We start from the raw sequence: 22,590 nt of genomic DNA, 5'->3' as shown, positions 1-22,590 counted from the left end.
TGATTTGTCGGTGAGAAAAACAAAATTATTTGATTTCATTAAACAACGTAAGTCAGATGACAAAATATTTGAAATTAATAAAATACTTGAAGCTCATGGTCACACTGCGTACAATCGTGACTCAAATCCAATTCAAATGGCGTGGACAAAACTCAAAAATTTTGTCAAACGAAGAAATATGCTTGGAGATATTTGCATGACGAAGTTACTGCACTTGGTAAAAGAAGGTATCAAGCAATTTTATGAGTTTCCGTTTCTTATTACAAACTAAATTTTGCAGTAACTGAAAAGAGCATATACGAACACTTGTGTCAAGCGCTACAGGTTTTGAAACGATAACTCAAGATGGCAGGAGTGCAGAGAGCCTCCCCGTGGAGAAATTTGGAAGACAGTACTGGGTTAAAGATGGGATTATTGAAGACGTACTAGACGCCATAATTATTAACTTGAAAACTGGCGACGTGGACGACGACACTGTTGATGACGACCTCTAAAACACGATGTATGTAAATAGGCAATGAATAATTTCTTAAAAAATTCGTTGTGTATGCTTTCAAGCCTGACTCTGCTCATACGCTATGAAGTCTCTAGGCTGTTTAACAGTAAATGTGATGCAATGCAGTAAATACCTTCATCACTAGTTGTACAAAACCAGTAATAATTTAAGAACTTCATGGTAACATTAATTAATTTTTCACTAATACAATGTGATTCAGTCACGTAAAACCTTTGATGCTTATGGAAAAGCAGCATTTGGATGTATTGTGTCACTAAATCTGTATCTCCGTTACTATTCACCTGATTCTAAGACATATTGCTTAAAGCACGCGCGCAATAGGTATCCTAAACACAGCTGAAATTTACTTCGAAACATGTACACCAATTCTGGACTCCTAGTAAAAACCTTGACACGCGAGATGCGTTCACATATTAATCTTCATTTTTTCGTAAGAACTTTGCTGTAGATTAACAAATAACGTTATCTCCTTCAAAATATTCCCCATTACATACTATACACTTATGCCAGTGTTTTTTCCAATTCCCGACACAAATTTGGAAGTTTCTTCGGAATAGTTCATAAGCCGTAACTGTGTATTTTTAATCTCATCCATGCTTGTAAAACCGCTGTCCTTTAAGGCCTGCTTTGAAATGTTCTTACCACTTGTATGCCCTTGTTTTACTCATAACAGATTCATCAAAAGCAATATTCGACATTTCTAGAAATTTGACACACTTTATTCCATTCTTATAACAAAACTGAATACAGATTCTCTAGGCTATTTATATACAACACAAATAATCGTTGATACTACCAAAACACATGTAACCTTTTTGAGAGCTGACAATAAATACCCAGTATGCACAACATTGTACAGATACTTTTCGGACATGTTTACGAAGACAGTGACAAAAGAAGTAGTGCAAATCGGACTAATACAACAAGCGGAATTAAGAATTTCCCGTTACTTTTTAAACACTCTTCGTGTTCCAATAATTGCCAAGTTTCAATGCACGTGCTCGCGGAGCAAGCTGTGAGCAGCAAGGCGCGAGCACGCTACCCCTCTGCCGGACCAGAGCGGAGAGTCACGTGGGGCAAACAACAGCTGCCCCCTCTACCAGAAGATACTCGAACTCGTTCGCGCAGATCCGGGAGTAATTTTATCGTCTTTGGCACGCTACTGTCGGCAGGGAAGTTTATAGAAATAGTACATTTAGCGATAAGCAATCCGCTCTGCTATTCGCAGGCATGTTACGTCGCCGAGGAACAGCGTACTCACTTGTAGGCAGTAAGGGATCATGACGAGGGAAGTTTCTAACGAACAACATCGTTTCTCCTATTATATTTAAATGTAAAATGCTTTTCTGCTCCTAAACTATTAATAATTTTTTAGTTACAGCTGACGCTAACTGTAGATTAATAGCAGTTCACTTGCAGGTTATGACAAGCAGTAGATGGCGAGACATTTAGTGCAAGTGATTTATAAAATAATTTTTAGAACGTTCCACAAAACTGGCCATCATCGAAAAAACAACCGGGCACTTCAGTAAAAGCCCAATTAGGGATGCCTGAAGCCCTTGCTCACTTGCATAATCTAATGAGTCCATTTTCTTGATTGCTACTAAGTGAGGAAGAAAGATTATTTAGCAAGAAATTATCGGCGGCTAGAGTGTTAATGGAACGCACGTTCGGATTTTTGACGAGCAAGTTGCATATTCTCCCAAAGAAAAAAAAAAAACTCCTTTAGAACACGAAGACATTGTTATTCAGTGTATCTCCTTCTTTCAGAACATATTAATCGATAACGGTAGACCCAAAATCTCCCTTCAGTTGAGTTTTTACCAGGACATAATCGAAAACAGCGCTTTGCAGCATGCAGTCTAAACGGGCACCTCGCTATGCTACTGTTGAAAACAAACTGCCCCCCCCCCCCCCCACCCTCGCTCATTGCACGGTTTCAGCTTCCATTTCATTCCATTCCATTGTCATCGCTCGGTTCGGCTCGACATCGCATTGTATTTCATCGGGGGAGCAGTGTAAATTTAAACTAAGCTACCAATTTTTTAATTGTAAAAAAAAAAAAAGAAAATGGTTCAAATGGCTCTGAGCACTATGGGACTCAACTTCTGAGGTCATTAGTCCCCTAGAACTTAGAACTAGTTAAACCTAACTAACCTAAGGACAGCACAAACATCCATGCCCGAGGCAGGATTCGAACCTGCGACCGTAGCGGTCTCGCGGTTCCAGACTGCAGCGCCTTTAACCGCACGGCCACTTCGGCCGGCTTTTAATTGTCCATGGAGTTATTGTAACCATCAAATGGACGTCAGGAATTTTTTTAAAAAAGGCGAGTTTGGTTACATTACCTACTTCTTTGCTCGCGTTTTTTAAGAGGCAGGATGTGTAACTAAATTTTATTTTGTGTGTGGATATTATTACTGTAATCTGTGAAGCAATAATAGTGGTTATTAGTATTCGATGTTCTCTACACAAACTGCAATATGGTGCATAAACAAATTCATGCTATTTATGCTGGAACAGCTCTACTGACATGTTCAACGAATAATGTATAATGAAATGTGACTCGAAATATCTTGAGAGTGTTACAACAGCAAATTACTTTCGTCCCAGACATAAACTGATTGTTGCTTGAATTACAATTATGTCTGCTTCGTGTTGCATTTACTAAAAATCACAGGAGTGTAAATGATGTGAATATATTAACAAGTTCACAAATAACAATAATATCTCACGGCTCACGGCCAGGTGGAAGTAGTAACTTGGCAATTGAAACTTATTATAGGGGAGAGTTGGATAACTTAAAACCTTCAAGTTGGTTATACTAGTGAGAAATGCTGTCAAAGCCGTGTGGCCCAGAGGTCAATTGACCCTACCCAGTGAAGCAAGAACATCTGCCATTGTTGTATTCTCTTCGTCTTTGTTATAAGTATTGTGTTACAAATCAAACTTCTGTATAGGCAGTATAGTTCGTTAGTGCCTTTCATTAGTCAGTAACTAGACACCTCAAATTAGAATTTAATTTTGTATGTTCCAGTAGCATTATCATGTTCGTTCAAGCGACTGCCAAAGAGCTACTTTCGAGCGCTAAAAAACGCGTTTCTGCTCATGCGCAGCTACGATGAGGTAAAAACCCGTGCTTGGTGTTTGCTCTGCTCATACGCTTCTTATCCCAATTCTGTTTGGAATTTCGTTCCTTGGTCACTTGTAGTGCTAGTTGTCAACCCCCAATTTGTTTCTACGGCCTGCTGCATTCCATCGTTCCAAAACTAATATACCGTGCTTGGCAGTTCTATAATATTGCCGCACTAAGAAAATGCCACGCTTAAAGCCCTGATGCTTCAAAGATCTGTCAAAAGGATGTAATTTTTGGTGTAACTTGCAGTTACAATTGGGAAAGGAGGCGGAGGTGTATAACCATGTTACTTTCAATATATCTCTTATCAGTTCTGAATAAAGCTACCTTTTAAACTTTTACATCATGAATCCTACGATTACATTTATATATTAGTCATAAAATACCTCCAGAAAGCACTTAAAAGTATACTGTTCTAGCCGAACGGAAAATTGTTGACTTATTTGTGTTGTACATTTGAATTCCTTGAGGAAGAAGGCTAGTTTTACGGAGGCAAAGGTCCCAATTTCGAGTGTCGGTCCGCCACACAGTTTTAATCTGCCAGGAAGTTCCATATCAGCACACACTCCGCTGTAGAGCGAAAATTTCATTCTGGGCTACGACAGTAGTGAAGGATAAAAGTTGAAAATTTGCGTCTATCTGGGAGCTTGCTAGGGCAGCTCCTGCAGCTGCGCTATCCACCGTGTCCACATGGCTTGGTGCTAGTGATTAGAGTTGTGGCGATTTGTGAACGAATCGTTCATTTGACTGAATATAAATAAAGAATTGAATCGTGGTAGGCACGAATCGTCGTTCAAAAGAATGATAAGAACGATTGCGTATTTCTGTCTCGTGACGATTCCAAGTTTCAACGATTCATTACAACGCTATGCATCGATGGCAACTGCTGAATCTTTGCCGAATGATTACTAACGCCAGAGAGCAGTCAAGAGGGGGACTCGTGTGAACAAACTAAGCACGGAACGAATATCGTGGGCCGTTGACTAATTTCACGTGGCAGAAAACAAAACAGTCTTGTTTTGTTTTCTGTCAATTCACCACTGGGTTCTGTACCAAAATCCGCCATGAACTGGAAAAAGTTTTTTTACATACATGAGATACTGATAACAGAAACGAAATACAGCGAATACACAGCTGCCAATACACACGATTAAAAATCAAGAAATCAAAGTATGATGAATAAATATGTACATCTAATTTGCTCCAGATGCAATGCAACACAAACGCACGTTCTTTATACAGTTTACATATATTTAAACGAGCAATTCTTGTACATACCGTATAATATTTCGCATATCTCGGAAACAGCTCTAACGATTTGGATGAAATTTTGTATTTAGAGAGGTTTTTGCTTTTTTGAGTTCACTTACTTAGCTGTATGTTTCGAAAAAACGCAATTTTACAAAAAAAAATTGTATAAAAACGCGATTTTACATGTTTTTATAACGCCATCTCGTAAATCTGTGTTATGATTGAATGTAGCTAAGATTTTGGTTTTTATGTTTACTTGTATATATATATATATATATATATATATATATATATATATATATATATATATATACATGTTATGTGTGTCTTTCCTAAAAGAACGCGATTTTACACAAAAAAACATTTTTATATAAAAACGCGAATTTCGTGTTATCTCGGAAACGGCTTTAACGATGTGGATAAAATTTTATATTTAGACACGGATGTTGATTTTTAAGTTTATCTATGTAGGCGTGTTTCTAACCACCTTGACATTTTCAGACATGTTCTGCCATTTATGAGTAAGATGTAGAACGTTTTGGCATTCTGTAAGAATCGTGCCACCGCAGACTAGAAAGAATCGTGAACGAATCGTAGGAATCGATACGCATTGTGGGATTGAATAGCAGGAATCGTTTGATGAAAAAGAATCGTGTTTACCAATTCTGATGTAAGGAAGGCACTTCGACATTGTTGCCAGAGACAGCACGGTGGCACGGTTGAAAATGAACTGGTGCCGGTGACACTGCTATAAAAACAAATCTGTGGAACGTTTGCAAGAATGAAAAGGTCTGTGACGTGAACATCGATCTTAAAGGGCAACTCCTTATTTGGTAAGGACAAGAATCAATCAAGCCTGCTTTTCGATGAGTACATCTAACATCATTTGATGGAAGAGTATAGCTTGTACATTACTGTTCAGTATATTTTGTTTGAATTAAATACATATTGAAGATTTGGGGTGACAAAGCTAAAGGTGGTCCAATGTAGGCAGCCCTCCTCCATTTCCTGTAAGTCTTCCCTTTATTTCTCTTAACCCTGTTTTCTTTCTATGGCTAAGTAGTAGGAAAATAAATTACATGTATTTATTTTGTAGGGACTACCGCTCACGAAAGGAAAAGGAGTCGGAATAGTAGCAGTGGAAGCGATGACGATCATAAGAAAAATGAAGTGTCACAACCATCACCTAAAGGTGATGCTGAGCAACAATCAGCAGCACCTGTAACTATAGCAGCCCCTGTTCACTATTCCCACTCAACAGCCCAACTAGCTTGTGTGTCCAAAGAGGATACGGCAATTGTAATTAATAGTTATTGCAATGAAAAGGATCTGGATCGGTTTATTGGGCTAACTACCCGGCTACCAGTGGACAAGAAGAAGGATCTCTTAGTAAATCCTTGGATCCCTTCAAATAATTATGACTTTGAAAGTGATGCAAGCCATTTGCAAGGAAAATTTAATCATGCATGGTTAGATCAATACGCACCATGGCTAGTATACTCCAAGTTTGTGAAAGGCGCCCTATGCAAGAACTGTGTTTTGTTCCCTCCTGTCACTGGCACTGTTGGAGGCGTTTTGGGATCGTTTATCATTAGGCCATTCACAAGATTCAAGGATGTTGTGACTTGGCAAGACAGCCAAGCCACAATGACCGGTAGCCGAAAGGCACGCGTTAAGCCCACGCAGGCTGGCGTGAGGTCTGGAACAGTTAAAGGAGTTGAGTCTCGTAAAAAGTACGGAGATTTTGGTATACTTAACTTTAATCCATAATTGGTGAACATCGGTCTGACGGTACATGCATCACAAGATAAATAGCAAATGATAATGGCGCCTTGCTAGGTCGTAGCAAATGACGTAGCTGAAGGTTATGCTAACTATCGTCTCGGCAAATGAGAGCGTATTTTGTCAGTGAACCATCGCTATCAAAGTCGGCTGTACAACTGGGGCGAGTGCTAGGACGTCTCTCTAGACCTGCCGTGTGGCGGCGCTCGGTCTACAATCACTGACAGTGGCGACACGCGGGTCCGACCTATACTAACGGACCGCTGCCGATTTAAAGGCTACCACCTAGCAAGTGTGGTGTCTGGCGGTGACACCACAAAGGATATGCATGAAGACTCTCGGAAACATGTTAAAACCCACATTTACTTAACAGCGTCAGCTGCAGCAAAATCTTTTCTTGGAAATGTACCTGTAGACGTCCAATAGCAGAATGTGCACCTAAGAGTGATCAAAACGAAAACAGGCAAATACTGTCATCCATTCTTTCTTGTATAGTGTTTTGCGGCACACATGATATGCCTCTTAGAGGAAAACAGACAGATGAAGGTGTTTTATTAGATTTACTGAACTTAAGAATCGATTCTGGCGACGATGAGTTAAGGAGTCATCTGAAAAAATGTCACCGCAATGCTGTTTACACATCGCCAATAATACAAAATGAATTCATAAATGTGTGTGGCGATGTTATTAAGGAGAATATAATCATTGCCATTAAAAGAGCGACATTTTATGCAGTCTTGGCTGATGAAACAGATGACATAGCTGGGAAGGAACAGCTATCAATAGGGGTGCGGTTCTACGACGAAAGAAAAGTGAAAATCCGGGAAGAATTTGTAGGTTTTAAAGAACTGAAGTCACAAAATGCGTCTTCAATCGCTGAAGCAATTGACAGTTGCTTGATCAGAAGAAGACTGTGTACGATTTTGCTTCGATGGCAGGTAGAGAGAGTGGTGTACAAGCCATTTTAATAAAGAAATATTATCGAGCATCGTACGTTCATTGCTCAAGCCACAAACTCAACCTTGTGGTGAACGATGCAAACGCAGTGCCGGAAATTAGGAATACTGTCGCCAATGTGAAAGACACTATAAAATTTTTTAGAGAATCGAGTACACGTAGGAAATACGCTCCCAATTTAACAAGAATGTGTGAGACGAGATGGTGTGAAAAATATAAATCCATCAGACTATTTTCTCAAAATTTCCCAGAGGTTGAGAAGGCTCTAGAAAAATTGTCTACTGAGGGAAATTATGCCACGAGGAAATCTGTGTATCAGTTGCATTCAGCCATTACCAAACCAGTGTTTATCTTATCTTTACAAACAATAGCCAAATACTCAGAAGTTTTGGAACCAGTAGCTAATGCCCAGCAATCTAAGTCTGTAGATATGATCGCGGTGGGGGGACACATCAGAGGATTCCTTGACGTGCTCAGTAATGATCGAAAGGCAGCAGACAGAGTAACTAGCGAATTATTTGCAAAAGCACAAGTTATAGCAGAGGAACTGGAAATAGAAATTACTGTTCCACGTTTTGCTTGCAAGCAAAAATTCAGAAACAATCCACCATCCCAACATGACAACGAATACTGGCGACGTTCGCTTGTAATAGCATACATCGAACCATTCATGTCATCATTAAATATACGATTTTCACCAGAAAATACACCAGCTTTTGCTCTAAATAAGCTACATCCCTTGAATATGAGCAATTCTAGTGTAACAGACTTCCTTAAAAGTGCAGAATTGTTTAAAGCATTTTATGGATTGGGTGATATTGCCGGAGAACTGGAACGCGACGTCTGCTGGGACGATAATCGAAATGCCGTCGCCGAGTCCCTGGAGGTCACACCGGACGCGGCGGAGAACCGAGCGGGTGCAGCACACCTACACGTTAACAAGTCTATCATCGACGGCGCGGCCGAAGGTGATGACGCAACTGACTGCAGACCACGCCCTCTGCCTGTGTACATCTGCGAGGCAACAACGCAGAAAAACAGGCTGCAGCGTGAGTGCCAGAGGACGTGAAAACCAGCCACGAAACGCGAATTAAGTCGCATGTGCAGACACTTTAAGGCCGACATCGACGCAAATCCGCAACGAACAGTGGCCGAGCGAAGTCGAACAACTCGACTTCGAAAACGGCTCGGCTTGCAAGGCTGTGAAAGGGTACTTGCGCCGTGTACAGAAAATACCGCCGCTCCAGCGGGCGGGGACTTCTTCAGTGAGCCGATCGCGAAGGCACAACACCCACCTGACGTGTTCAACGCGTATTTCACCCCAATGGACAACCAATCGACGCCGTCCACATCCAGCTCGTCGAGGAGTGTCTTCCCGTCTTCCTCGACGTGCGCAACAACGGCCCAGAAAACGTCATCGACTTCATCACGACGGAAAAAGTACGACACCAACTTCGCCGCCTGAACGGGAAGAAAGTAGGCAAGCCAGACAACACCCCAAAAGCAGATGCTGAAGCAGCGTGGCAGTCTACGTCCTCAGGCACTGTTTAGCAAATACCAACGTGTTGGAAACATGCTAAGAGGTTGAACTTTCCAAGCCAGGGAGGGACACCTACATCACGAAGAATTACAGACCCATTGGCTTGCTTCCTGCACTGTCGAAAATGTCTTAACATCTCTACCTTACCGCCGGCCCGTGCACATCGAGGTAGAAGAGTCCTGCCGAACGAACAGTTTGGTTTCAGCAGTCAACATGTGACGACACACCAACTACTGCACCACACATGAGCTTTCGGTGCCATCGAGCGACGTGGATATTTAAGCGCTCTTCTGCTCAACGAGTCACACGCCTTCGATTGCATGTGGCACGGCAGCTTCGTGTGCATGTTTCTTGATCTGGGGGTCTGTGTGTCGCACACGAAGCTCACCGAGAGCAACCTCAAGGGCAGAACGTGTGTGTCAGAGCAGACAGTGGAATTTCCATGCAACGTCGAACACTTGCAGGTGCAACTCGAGGGCTCGGTCGTTGGACCGACAGTCTACTCACCCTACACCACCGGCCCGCGGCGCACAGCACAAGTCAACCTACGGATGACACGGCCACCTACAGCCACAGCAGATGTGTCGAAGCGCAGCAGCGATGACTTGAGACGGCCACTGACGCCTTCACGGAGTGGGCGACAAAGTGGCGTCTTCCGAACACTCGTCGTCGCGGCACGCCACTACAGCAACGGCGCGCCACCGCGAAGTACCTAAGGCGCCCCCCTTGACCCTCACTTCGAGGTCGTCAGGGGAAAGCACTGTGTAGACTCAGGCTGCTCTACCCACTGCTTAGGCTAGGCGCAAATTGAGACGAGTATAGCGCGTGTGGCGCGACGCAGCGCAGCGCGCGTTTTTGTAACATCACAGGTTCAAATGGGACCGCGCAAATTGCGACGCGACGCGACTGGGACGCGACACGCGCCTGCGCGGCGTTGTGGTTGAGGCACAGTTTCTCGCGCCGCGCGTCGGTCGTGCCTCTCTAGCACCGTGGGAAATTGGAGGCGGGGAGCGGAAAAGTAGCACGGCCATATGCTCACATCGGAACGGCGCATATCAGCAGTGGTAGTATTGCCAATACGATAAATTTTGCCTTACTGTGTACTGCATTTTATTGCCTTTGGGTAGTATTTCGTTTTTCGCCACTTAAACGCTCAAGCTTTCTTCGTTAGCACGTTATACTTTTCTGTTACTTATATGTGCATAGTTTTGTTTTGTTTTTCTTCTGTCAAGAAAAATGTACACTTCAGTAACTGATGAGCCATTGGGCACTGGAACTGCACCATATGCCTCCGCGATGTTTTCAGATCGCAAGAAGGGACAGAGGGTAGTGAATAAGGAAGCAAGGAATATTATAAAATCATGTGATTAAGAATCAAGGCAGGAAAGTAAAGCAAGGTTATCTTCTCGCTGCCTAGTAAGCTAGCGTATCTGTACGATCTGTTACAAAAATTTAGAAAGGGATAATCTCCACAGGCGTGATCCCTTTGTGCATCTGGTAAAAAGCGTCCAAGATCTGAAGTATAGAAGTTTCAATGTGATTACTCTGATATGGATGTAATAATGTAATACGACACACTGTACTACATGCATGTGAACAACATATTTCCACTGCAAGCTAGAAACAGTCGAAAAGCAGTCACAAATAACAATGTTTTAATTGGTTCGCCGTGATGAGAAAAAGCATTTCAATTGTTGCATGGACATTATCAGCATTAATAAACTAATTATACAACAACAGGCTACACAAATGAAGAAAATGGTCGGTATTATTACGAAAGTTGGAGTATCCTAAAAGAGTGTTATGATTAGATATATTTAATTTGTTGAAATCTGCTGCCGACAAAGGCAGATCTACTTTCATCACAATGTTTTTCAAACTCCATCTCACAAGGCACACATGGCTAGCTTGTGCATTCCTGTCGCGCGCATTATCCTTCGCTGCTGACAATACACTGACCATTGCGTTGTGCGACAGATCAATTGCTTATTTTTCTCAATAACAACTATTTTATTCGCGATCACGCATTGTCAGTTTGGCAAACCCTAGGTGAGTAAACAGTATCTGGCATGTGCTTATCATTCCGCCGGAAGGAACGCTCGTCATTATTTTAATACTGCTCAGATCAAGAGAAGGAATAAAATCCCTTGGTAAGTTTCCATTCCCGTCGCTCAGTGCTAAAAATACGATGGGTTACTGGGATTCCACCAAAATTCCAACAGAATTGCCAATCTGTTTTTGTGTGAGTTGTTAACCTTTTCTCATTCGAAGAAGCATCACCATTTATGAGTAAAGGCCACATTTCTCTTGGTGACTGGTTTACTTGTACTTCCTTTGTCACAATGTAATTTGCCAAACTCATCTCACATCAGCTATTCAGACAGAATTCCGAAACGGAGTGCCTCATTAAACAAGTAATTGGCAATCACAGAGCTCAATAGCTAACGAAAAACCTCGTAGTATCGGTTTGCAGTAACCTAAAAGAAGAAATTTCATGTTTATTTTCATACTAGGAAGCTCTTGTTTCGCTAGCTGTCGATAACTCTTAAAAAATTTGTCACTGGAGTGAATTAAAAAAAAAAGGGAAGTATAAGTACTGATATATCGCCATAGATAAGAAAGTTCCGTGTGGTTAATAATTGACGAAATACTCTCCTCCTTGTGTGCTGTCATTCGCCAAACTTTCGTTTCGATGTCTCGAGCGGCTTAGGAGATATGAGAGATGTTGCGAGTATTTCATTCTCGCGGGCGTGAGATCGAAGTGAGTGCGTTACATGCCATCCATTTTCTCGAGATCGGAGGCAGATAGAGACCTCTTCCCAAATCTAAACAAAAATTCAGCATGTTAGCTAAATTTCATACGCAGCAACATATGGTGTAATACCCACCAAACGCAAACTCATAGCGACCCTTAATTTTCGTTGCAAACTTTTTGAGTTTTGCGTAGTGTCTTACTAAAATGTGTACATCACAATAAGAATGGTCATTAGCGATTTGATGGGCACTTCGTCACGAAGCTGACATATAAAGCTACAAGTAACGCAAAAATCATATATTTTCAGTGAATAGTTTCTGTAAAATCGTTTGAGGAAGATAACAGGTTGCGCGCGCTTCGGTTCTGTCAGCGCAGAGCGTCGCCAGTCGGCGCGTGCGGAGTACGGTGTACGCGTCGCAATATGCGCTGCACCCGCGCGACTCGTGCGGCACGTGCGTGTCGCGCTGTAGTGTCGTGTCACGTCACACGTGCTATATGCGTCTCAATTTGCGCCTAGCCTAACCCCACTTCGACACTTCCAGTCCACGTCAGCCTCACATTATACAAGTGCCTCGTTCGACCTCTGCTCAAATACGCAGCCGCAGCGTGGGGAAAAACGGCTCACATCCACGTCCAGCGCCTGCAATCGCTTCAAAAACGAGCGCTCAGGACGGCAGTTCACCTCCGCGCGACTTCCCGATGGAGGACACCCCGTGGCCGCCGACGTCCTGCCACTGTGCACGAGGTTCGAACAAATGGCCACAGCATTCTACCTGCCGACACCTCTCAGAACCCACTAATAGGAGACCTCGGCAACCATCCTCACTGACGAGCAACCTTGCACTGGCCAGATCTACTATGCCTATCAGAAGACGACGCAGAGCATCACTAAAATTCTGTTTCCAAAGAATTGTTTCGCTTCCATTTAATGGTTGCCTCGAAATTGTCTGATTTCACTTGGGATTGGTTAGACGGTGCCTCATGGACTCAAGGTTACTGGGAATACAATTCCATTACTACCCAGCATTTGGCAAAGTTTGAACGTTTTCATCGCTCAGAGTCTGATGCTGTATGGTGACGTTCTGTGATAAATCTCACAGAGAAATCTTTTGACGACGCAACCTTATCCGTGCTTGGAAGGGTTTAAATTCTGCACCCACACCGAAAAGTTTGCGCCAGTTTATTTTATTAGTTCAATTGAACAAGCAGTTTGCAAACTACCTCTTGACACTGCAGAGGAGGTTAGGAGGGAGGCATGCCGTGTGTTGACTAGGGCTCATCCACCCAATAGTAATGTAACAGCAGCAGATGCCGTAGTTGTTTTAAATAAACAGGGTTATGTACAAAAGATGCAACGTTTACTATGTGACTCAGCGTGTCGCAGAATGGATGCTGAAAAAGTGTTGATGGAAAGACCAACTGGCTTTTGAAGAAAAGTGGTTTGTCGCAGGACGCTATCAAGAGGCTTAACACCTATAGTGGTGTTCCCCCTAGGCTATATGGCTTTCCGAAGGTACACAAGGAAGGGGTCCCTTTCCGTCCTGTAGTGACTAATATCGGCGGTCCCACATATCGTGCAGCCAAGCATCTTGCTTCTCTCTTGAGTCCACAAGTAGGTCGGTGTGAACACCATATCATATGATTTTTTACGTCGTTTGGAGGGACTGCGGTTGAATGACTGATATTTTAGTGAGTTTCTATGTGGTTTCCCTCTCTTCACTCGTGTTCCTCTGTCTGATTCTTTGCGGTTAATTGAGGTTAGTCTTGGTGCTGAATTAACTAATCTGTTTCGGCATGTGTTGACATCCACTTACTTTTTATTCAATGACAAATATTACGAGCAGACAGATGGAGTTGCAACGGGTAGTCCGTTGTCTCCTGTGATCGCAAATTTGTGTACGGAAGACTTCGAGGAGCATGCATTGGAGTCGGCGCCTTTGAGACCCGCCTGTTTCTTTAGATATGTTGACGATACTGCTGTTGTTTGGCCTCATGGTAGGGAGAATTTGAATGCCTTTCTAGAACATCTGAACTCGATCCACCCGAACATTCGTTTTACGATGGAAGTGAAAGAGGATGGTTGCCTTCCCTTTCTTGACGTCTTGGTTAGGAGGAAGGACGATGGATCATTGGGACATGCAGTTTACAGGAAGCGTACACACACAGTCTAATAGTTGTCACCATCCGGCTCAGCGAAGTGGTACTTCGTACCTTGGTACACAGGGCACATGTCGTTTTCGACGCAGAGACTTTGCCAGTTGAGCTGTCCCATTTTGAAGCTACGTTTCGTCAAAATGGTTATAGTGATAGACAGATTGAGCGTGCGTTGCGCTATTGAGCAACTGCGCATCGGGTGCCTGATGACAATTCTGAGTCGACTCCTAAATCTACTGCCTTTTGCCTTACACAGGAAGCACTTCCAACAAGATCGGTCGTATTTTACGGAAATACGATCTGAAATGTGTTTTCCAACCTCCATCTAAAATTAGAGTGCTTTTGGATTCTGTTAAGGGTGATCTTGGTCGGCATCAGACGGGTGTATATCGCATTCCTTGTTGTAGTGGCATGGCATATATCGGTCAAAGTATCAGGACCGTGGTGGACCGATGTACTAAGCATAAACAGCACACACGATTGCAGCAGCCAAGCAGATCTGCTATTGCCGAACATTGCTTGGATACTAGTCACCCCATGTTATATAATAACACCGAGATATTGGCATGCACGTCCAGCTATTGGGACAGTGTTATTAAGGAGGCAGTTGAGATTAAATTAGCGAGCAACTTTGTAAACAGGGATGGAGGTTTTTGTTTGAACTTTGTTTGGAATCGTGCTCTCTCTCTTGTCAAAAAAGAGAGGGACAGAGTCAGTGTTATGACAAAAAATAAAAACACCTACAGCCATCTTTATGATTTTACTTTATTTTGTCGCTACCAATTTCGATGCTTCATTGCGTCATATTCTGGCTGTTAGCGACAAAATAAAATAAAATCATAAGGACGGCTGTAGGTGTTTCTATTTTTTGTATATTTATATAACATGAAGTTATTCCAAAAGACTAGTCTCACGAATGACAGAACGTAAGGCCGCAACCAAAGAACTGTGGATGTATAAAATTAATGCTGTGCAGCAGTTACATTGTACGGATCAAACGAAATGGAGCTGGTATTTTAGAATGAACCTTTTTCACTGATAAGGCTTTGTCTCACCTATCTGGCTACATTTCTTCCAAAAAAAAAAAAATCACAAATTTCGTCATTAGAAAATCCACATGCCTCGAGAGAAACGTCATTGCACGCAGAGAAAAACAGAGTGTCGGTTGCCATTAACGCGCACGCGAATTATAGGGCCAATCTTTTTCGATACTACCGCCACTTCCGATGTCTATTGTTGCCAGATAATTTATCCATTTATTGCCCTGCTGAATGAAGCTGAGATCATTCATTCATTTTTCCAACAAGACGACGCTACTGCTCATACGGCACAGGCACACTAGTCCATTAGATTTTTAGGTAAAATCTTCGCAGACGGAGTAATAATGATAGGTCTGTGGGCCCGCGCTCATCGGATTTGTCTCCGGCCGACTATTTTGTTTGGGGTACGGCTAAGACAACTGTGCATCACAATAACCCAAAAACAACATATGAACTAAAGACAGCAACAACTGATTATCTGCATTCGATTACTAGTGAAACATTGTTGAAGGTGTTCGCAAATAAATGTAGACGTGTTGAATTATGCCTTCAAGAAAGAAGAGAGCATTTGCAGCACCTACAGTGATATTGCTGACTGCAATGTATTTAATTGCAACTAATTAATTTCACTGCTTTAATTGAAACAATGTTGAATCCCATGTCCCAACATAACTACAGCCATTATACTTTGTTCGTCATAAGAATAAACCTGATGTAAACAAACGGAAACGCGATATTGGTCAGCAACCATAGCAAATGTACATATTGTTACGCTCTTGGAACTAGGTCCTACTTATGTATAAGATACCTTACACTACTGTGTTACGGTAAATACAACTTTAAGATAATCTAATTTACGATAGCCATCAATGTTTTCCTTGATCACATTTCAGGAATGTAGCTTTTATTTCAAAAATCGCAGTGTCTGTATTGATGTGCTCTGAATGTGGCGCTGTCAATGCTTAGCGTGAAAATGTCTGACGCTGCTTCCTGCTGCGTTGTGAAACACGCGCGTGGGACTCTGTCAAAGAGTGGCGAGAAACAGGTCGTTCTCAGTGTCTGTCACAAGTCTCCAGAGAAAATCCAATTTCAACTTTTCCGAGGAACTGTATTTCCAGAAGTCGAGGAATTTTTGAATACGGGATGCATAGCGTTATCGAATGGTCATTCCGAATTAATCCCTTCATCGAGGGTTCTAATACCGTTTTGATTGTCCTTTTATCGTTAAATTTGGAGTAGCTACATGTTTTAAATGTGAAATTCTTCAAATATGCGCTAATTAACACATATATAATCCTTATTTCAATTAAGAATGCACGTCTTCTGATGTCTAATTACATGTTGCACAGAAAATTCCAGTTATTGCAAATGTAAATTCTTAATTATGGATATTTTATAAAAGATTGTTATAAGGTAATTTAAATTAAGAAAAATTACAAATTACATTTTTACGACAAAAATGAAAAATACTCATTATTTGGACTGAGTCATCGCGGAAACATGGAGGACAATCATTTTCACAAGACTGAGCACACCATCCAAATGCTGTTTGCCGCCGTACGACAGCAACACGAACCCAACAGAACTCATCTGGAGGCAAGTTAAGTGATTTGTCGTGAGAAATAACACATGTAAGCTGCCAGACGTACTGGAACTAATGGACAAAGCTTTGGCACACGTCACTGTCAAACGCTCGTGGGATGCAGAATAGCACGTCATAAAAAAAGAGGAGAAAATGTTGCAGATGACGGTTCCTGCACTGAAATGTTTTTCTCCGATTTGGACATGGAAGGAATTGAGAGGTTACCAGACGAACGATTGTAAGTGAATACCGTCAGTGGCTTCAATATTCAACTATACGGTGAAACCCCTGCAGTACACTTTTGCGTCACACACATACCGCACAAAAATACGACCCTGTTTTAAGGTAGGAATTTTCATCGCCGTTGTTTTTAATCACAATACTGTTAAGCTAAAAGCGACATCTGGTCCTTTAAGGAGCGTGCTGTATTGTCGTTTCGCAGAATATTATTTGATTCTCTCTGAAAATTAAATGACATTCGAAGCAATATTATTTCTCTGCTTGTCTCTTTTTTTTCCATCGTAACTGGAACTGGTTACATCGCTACAGATTAGCTGGGCCCGCTGGCCAACCAGCGCTGTCCAACATAAACGCGTCAGAAGAACTGTTGTGCCGTGTTATCACTCGGCCGGATGTGCGTATAACAGAAAACATATCCCTATTATCGAACTTGACTGTACTCGAGACAGCTTGGTTTCCGCTCCACGTGAAACGATGTCCAATGACATTCCACTAAACGTGGAAGAATACAAGGTGCAATGCTTACATCCGATTTATTCTTACGAAAAACACAGCAGAAGCGCACCGTGCTGCAGTGCTACAAATGTCAGCGAGTAGGGCCTGTTGCCGAATCATGTAAGGGCACCGCTGTGTGCCTCAAGTGAGCGGAAGCTCATGACGCGCGCTACCTGCCCAAGCCACGTGGTGTGGCTGCCAGATGCGTTAACTGCGGCGGAGCTCACGCCGCAAATTCGCAAAGCTGCAGCAACTTGAAGGAGCACCGACGACGGAACGTCCTGCGGTGGTCTGGCGCTAAGATGCCACCCCCCCCCCCCACTCCACCCCAACACCGCTTTGGCGAGGGAAGTGGGCTACGCCGCCGTGAAGTCGCCACCGCTAACGCCCTGGCCGGCTTCCAAGCCGCTTTTGCCGCAATGAAAAAAGAACTCGCTGCGTTCATCGCCAGCTCCAGCAGCGATGAGATGCGAGTGCTCAAGAAGAAGTGTGTCTCCGCCACCGCCACCTCTGTGAGGCGGCCGGCGGGGGTGGGCGCCGCCACGCAGACGGACCCAGCAAACGAGCAGGAGGCCTCGTCGCCTGTGATGGATACGGTCACGTCTGCACCCCCTCGTGATGGAGAGGACTAACAGCAGACGTAAGACGACGAGACGTCCACGACGAACTTCCCCCTACGGTTCTTGAGGAGGTGCCTGAGTCGACACCGTATGAATGCTTGCCGCTCCCTGACGGACGGAGCCTTCAACGTGTGCTGCGGAAAGTTGCTGCGTCCCTTCGAGGTGGGTCTTACCCCATTTGGATAATCCATATCCATTCACCCCTTCCCACCAGACTAAACCCCTGCCCCCTCCGCCAGGCACGACCGGATCCTGCACTCACTAGTGCCGAGGAAGGACCTGGATCTCACAAATCGCAACCCTGTCTTCACACCCTCTGACTGGGAACACATTTTTGTGGTCTCAGCCAGGTACGTGTCGGCAGGGGAGTCCAGTTCCTATCCGCGGCAATCTCTGCCGCGTGACTTTCATCCGGACCCACTCAGTTCTCAGTCAGACGAGCTGATATTCTAAATCCTTAGGAATTCACCCACAGGAATTATCCGAGCGCCTCGCGCCCACCAGGTCTCAAACAGTCCGTCAGGCCTATCCTTCCCATTTACCACAGGAACTGCAGGCACGGAGACCTAGTCTCGCTTATCCTGCTCCACAACGAGCTTAGGTTGCTCATTATGTTAGCCAGACGGCTGTCAACCTCACGCGCCCCCCCTCCCCCCTTACGCTAGCCTACTAGACGAGACACGCGAAGCTCGCCACTGCAGAAACACTTTGCGGACGCACTGCGTACATTTGTCGGAATACTGGGAAATACCGGAACTATTTATTGAATGTGCAATTCTTTTTAGAGGCCATTGTTATCGTATCATCACCCAGTTTGCGTGCTGCACTTCCCGTGTTATCGAATAAACCTACATTCACAGAAGGTGAGCTGCTGAGTCTTCTAAAACTGATGACGTGCACTTCATCATCCCAATCCAGTTGATTACGGCTGGACAGACAGTGATGCTAATGAGCCTGTAGGTGAATCTGTTACCACAAATGTTCAAAATATTAGTGAATCAGCAAACGCAGAATCAGTAATGGCAAATTAGATTTTCATGTTACCATCGCTCCTTCCTTTATTTCTAAAGAAGATCCTCAGTATAAGACTGACAAATCTGCTACAAGACACAAAACAGATAATTTTAGATGCAAAGACTTCGATTTGGACCCAAAGCGTATCATTTAGATAACAGTTATTCGTTATGCAAAATCGTCAATTTAGATCATTCATCCACTGCGTATTATTAGTAAGTTTTTTTTTTTTCAATAACTGTGTAAAATTTTACCACGAGTGAGAAGTGTGGGCTCTGTCGTAGGTTTGTGAGTAGTGAGTTACGGTGTGGGATATGTTCAAAGTATTTTCATTGAGGTGGAATGCAGTGGGGAAGCCAGTGGGCATTCTAGCGAAATCCTCTCATAGGAATGCAGCATCTGTAGTAGAAATAAGTTGATGGAGGAGCAGGAGCATAAGATCTGTGCCCTTCAGGTGCAGATACAACGCGCAAAGGAGGAACTAGATAGGATCAGGAGGGTGAAGGGTGAAGTGTGGTAGGAAATGGGAACTGGCAGTTGGCAAGAAGGCAGCTAGGAGGAGGAGGTATTCAGGCAGTTACACTTTGCGTGTATGCAATATATTTGACCAAGTGTCAGAGTTGAGTGGAGAGGAGCCTCTTGTAGCTGTAGGTGTCGGGGACATGCAGCAGTCCTCTGCAGTCAGTTGCAAAGTCTAACAGAAAGAAGAAGATTCTGCTGCTAGGTAGTTAGCACGGGAGAGGTGTGGACCAGCAGTTGCAGGAAGTGTTGGCAAATGAGTACCAGGTCACCAGCATTGTGAAGCCTAGTGCAGGGGTTGGTCAGGTGACTGAAAGCATAGGGGAGTTATGTAACAGTTTTACGAAGGAGGATCCGGTAGTGATGCTGGGTGGAGCAGGGAACAGTCTTGATAGGGACGGGGAGTATTATGTAGGTGGTGACCTGGTAAAGATAGCTACTCAAACTGGTGGCACTAACGTGCATTTCGTGCAACTGTTTCAGCGTCATGATTGGCCTCATCTTAATGCGGCTTTTATGCGCGTTAACATGGGGCTGGGGAGGGTGCTGACGGCAGAGGGCATGGGTTACATATCAGTGGTGCCAAATGGATCAGTCAGTAGATCGGGATCCACTAGGCATGGCCTGCACCTCAATAGGTTTGCGGAGGGGGGGGGGGGGGCTGGCAAAGCTTATAAGAAAAAACAATGTAGTGGGTGGTGGTGGTGGTGGTGGGCTAACTCATGGAAAAATTCCTGTAATAGTTGATGTTAGAGCTGCACCTTTTATAGAAAGAAGTCAGCTGCCCTCTAAGGGCACACCTTTTTTAGATTGAAGTCAGCTGCCCTCTAAGGGCACACCTTCAGAGGACGTCATGTTTCTACGTAGAGAAGGAATTAGCATATTTCATCAAAATGTAAGAAGTATTAGAGATAAAGTTAGTTAACTGCTTACATATGTTGACTCAAATTATTGTTATGTTGGAGCACCACTTACATACTTTGGCAATTCAGAGGCTTCCTTTACCAGGATACAGTTTAGCTGGCTGTTTTTCAAGGAGTTCCTTGTGGGGTGGGGAGTGGCTATCCAAGTAAAACACAGTATTCCATTTGGGTTCATAGACGTATCACGGTGCTGCACTGAAAAGATATTTGAATGTTGTGCAGGGGCAGTTGAATTTAGTGAAACTAAACTTCTAATTGTTGTTGTTTGTAAGTCTCCTAACTCTGACTTCAGATCATTTCTGCTCAAGTTAGCGAGGGTTCTTCATTCACGTTGTAGGAAGTACCAGAAATTAGTTATATGTGGTGACTACAATATAAATTTTGTGTGTGATGGTGCAAGAAAAAGGATGTTGGTAGACCACCTAAATACATATAATCTGATGCAGACTGTTTTTTCCAATTAGGGTACATGCGAACTGTAGCACAGCCATAGACAATATTTTTATTCGTTCTTCATTAGTAGATGGGCATTCTGTTAGTAAAAGGGTGAATGGCCTTTCACACCATGATGCACACATTTTAACACCAAAAGGCTTTTTTACTCAAACAAATGTTACATTTAATTACGAACTATGAAGGAAAGGTAATCCAACAACAATAGAGAGTTTTTTTAAACCTTGTCAAGGAACAAGAGTGGCAGGATGTTTATAGTGCCGATAACATCGATGATACATATAATGCAGTCCTCAACACACCTATCATGCTCTTTGAGCTGCTTTCCATTAGAACGTTCTAAATGGGGTACGGGCAGTAATAGGCAGCCCAGGTGGCTGACTAGTGGAATAAGGATATCATGTAGAACAAAGTGGGAATTATATCAAAATGTTAGAAGTAGTCAAAATCAACCTACAGTAGCCCATTACAAATAGTATTTTAAGGTGCTTAAAAATGTTATTAGGAAGGCAAGGAGTATGTGGAAAGCAAATAGAATAGCTAATTCACAGGATAAAATTAAAACCATATGGTCAATTGTGAAGGAAGTGTCTGGTCAGCAGCACAAGGTCGACGATATAAAGTCAGTTCGTAGTGAACATATTTCTGTTACTGATAAGTCAGATATATGAACAGTATTTAACAATCATTTTCTGAGAATTGCTGGTGAATTAAATAAAAATTTATTTTCTACAGGGAACGATATAACTTTCTTGGCAAATGCCTTCCGAGATTGATGTCTGAAATACTCCTCTGTGATGCAGACAAGAGGGAGATTGAGTCTGTAATTAAATCACTGAAGACAATGGACTCTCATGGATATTATGGGAGTGTCTAGCAGAATATTAAAGTGCTGTGCTGCACATGCTAGCCCTGTATTTAGCCATATTTGAAATTTTTCCTTTAGGAATGATCACTTTCCTCAACGATTAAAGTACTCAGTAGAAAAACCGTTTTATAAAAGGGAAGAAAGGGGTAATGTAGACAATTTTAGACCTATTTCAATGCCATCAGTGTTTGCTAAAATTTTTGAAAAGGCTGTGTATGAAATGATAATTGATCCTTTTGTATCACAAGATTTGCTATCAAATGTACAGTCCGGCTCTAGAAGTCGTCTAACAACTGAAAATGCTATACTCTCTTTTCTCTGTGAGGTATTCGATGGGTTAAACAAAAGGTTTCGAGCGCTTGGCATATTTTTTGATTTAACTAAGGCGTTTGATTGTGTTGGTCACAAGATATTGCTCCAGACACTGGACAGTTGCGCATTACGGGGAGTAACTCAGAATTAATTCACCTCTTACTTTAGCAATTGACAGCAAAAGGTCATTATTCACAATGTTGATAACGGCTGTGATGTGGGGTCTGAGTGGGGTACTGTCAAGTGGGAGTGCCACAGGGATCAGTGTTGGGGCCGCTCCTGTTCCTTATTTATATAAACGATATGCCCTCTAGTATTACAAGTGATTCTAAAATATTTCTATTTGCTGATGACACTAGTTTGGTAGTAAAGGATGTTGTGAGCAACACTGACTCGGTTTCAAATAGTGCAATTCACATTCACGATCTAAGT

Source organism: Schistocerca piceifrons, chromosome 8 (genome assembly GCF_021461385.2).
Source record: "Schistocerca piceifrons isolate TAMUIC-IGC-003096 chromosome 8, iqSchPice1.1, whole genome shotgun sequence".
In the NCBI taxonomy this organism is placed as follows: domain Eukaryota; kingdom Metazoa; phylum Arthropoda; class Insecta; order Orthoptera; family Acrididae; genus Schistocerca; species Schistocerca piceifrons.
Note: the sequence above shows the minus strand (reverse complement) of the source record.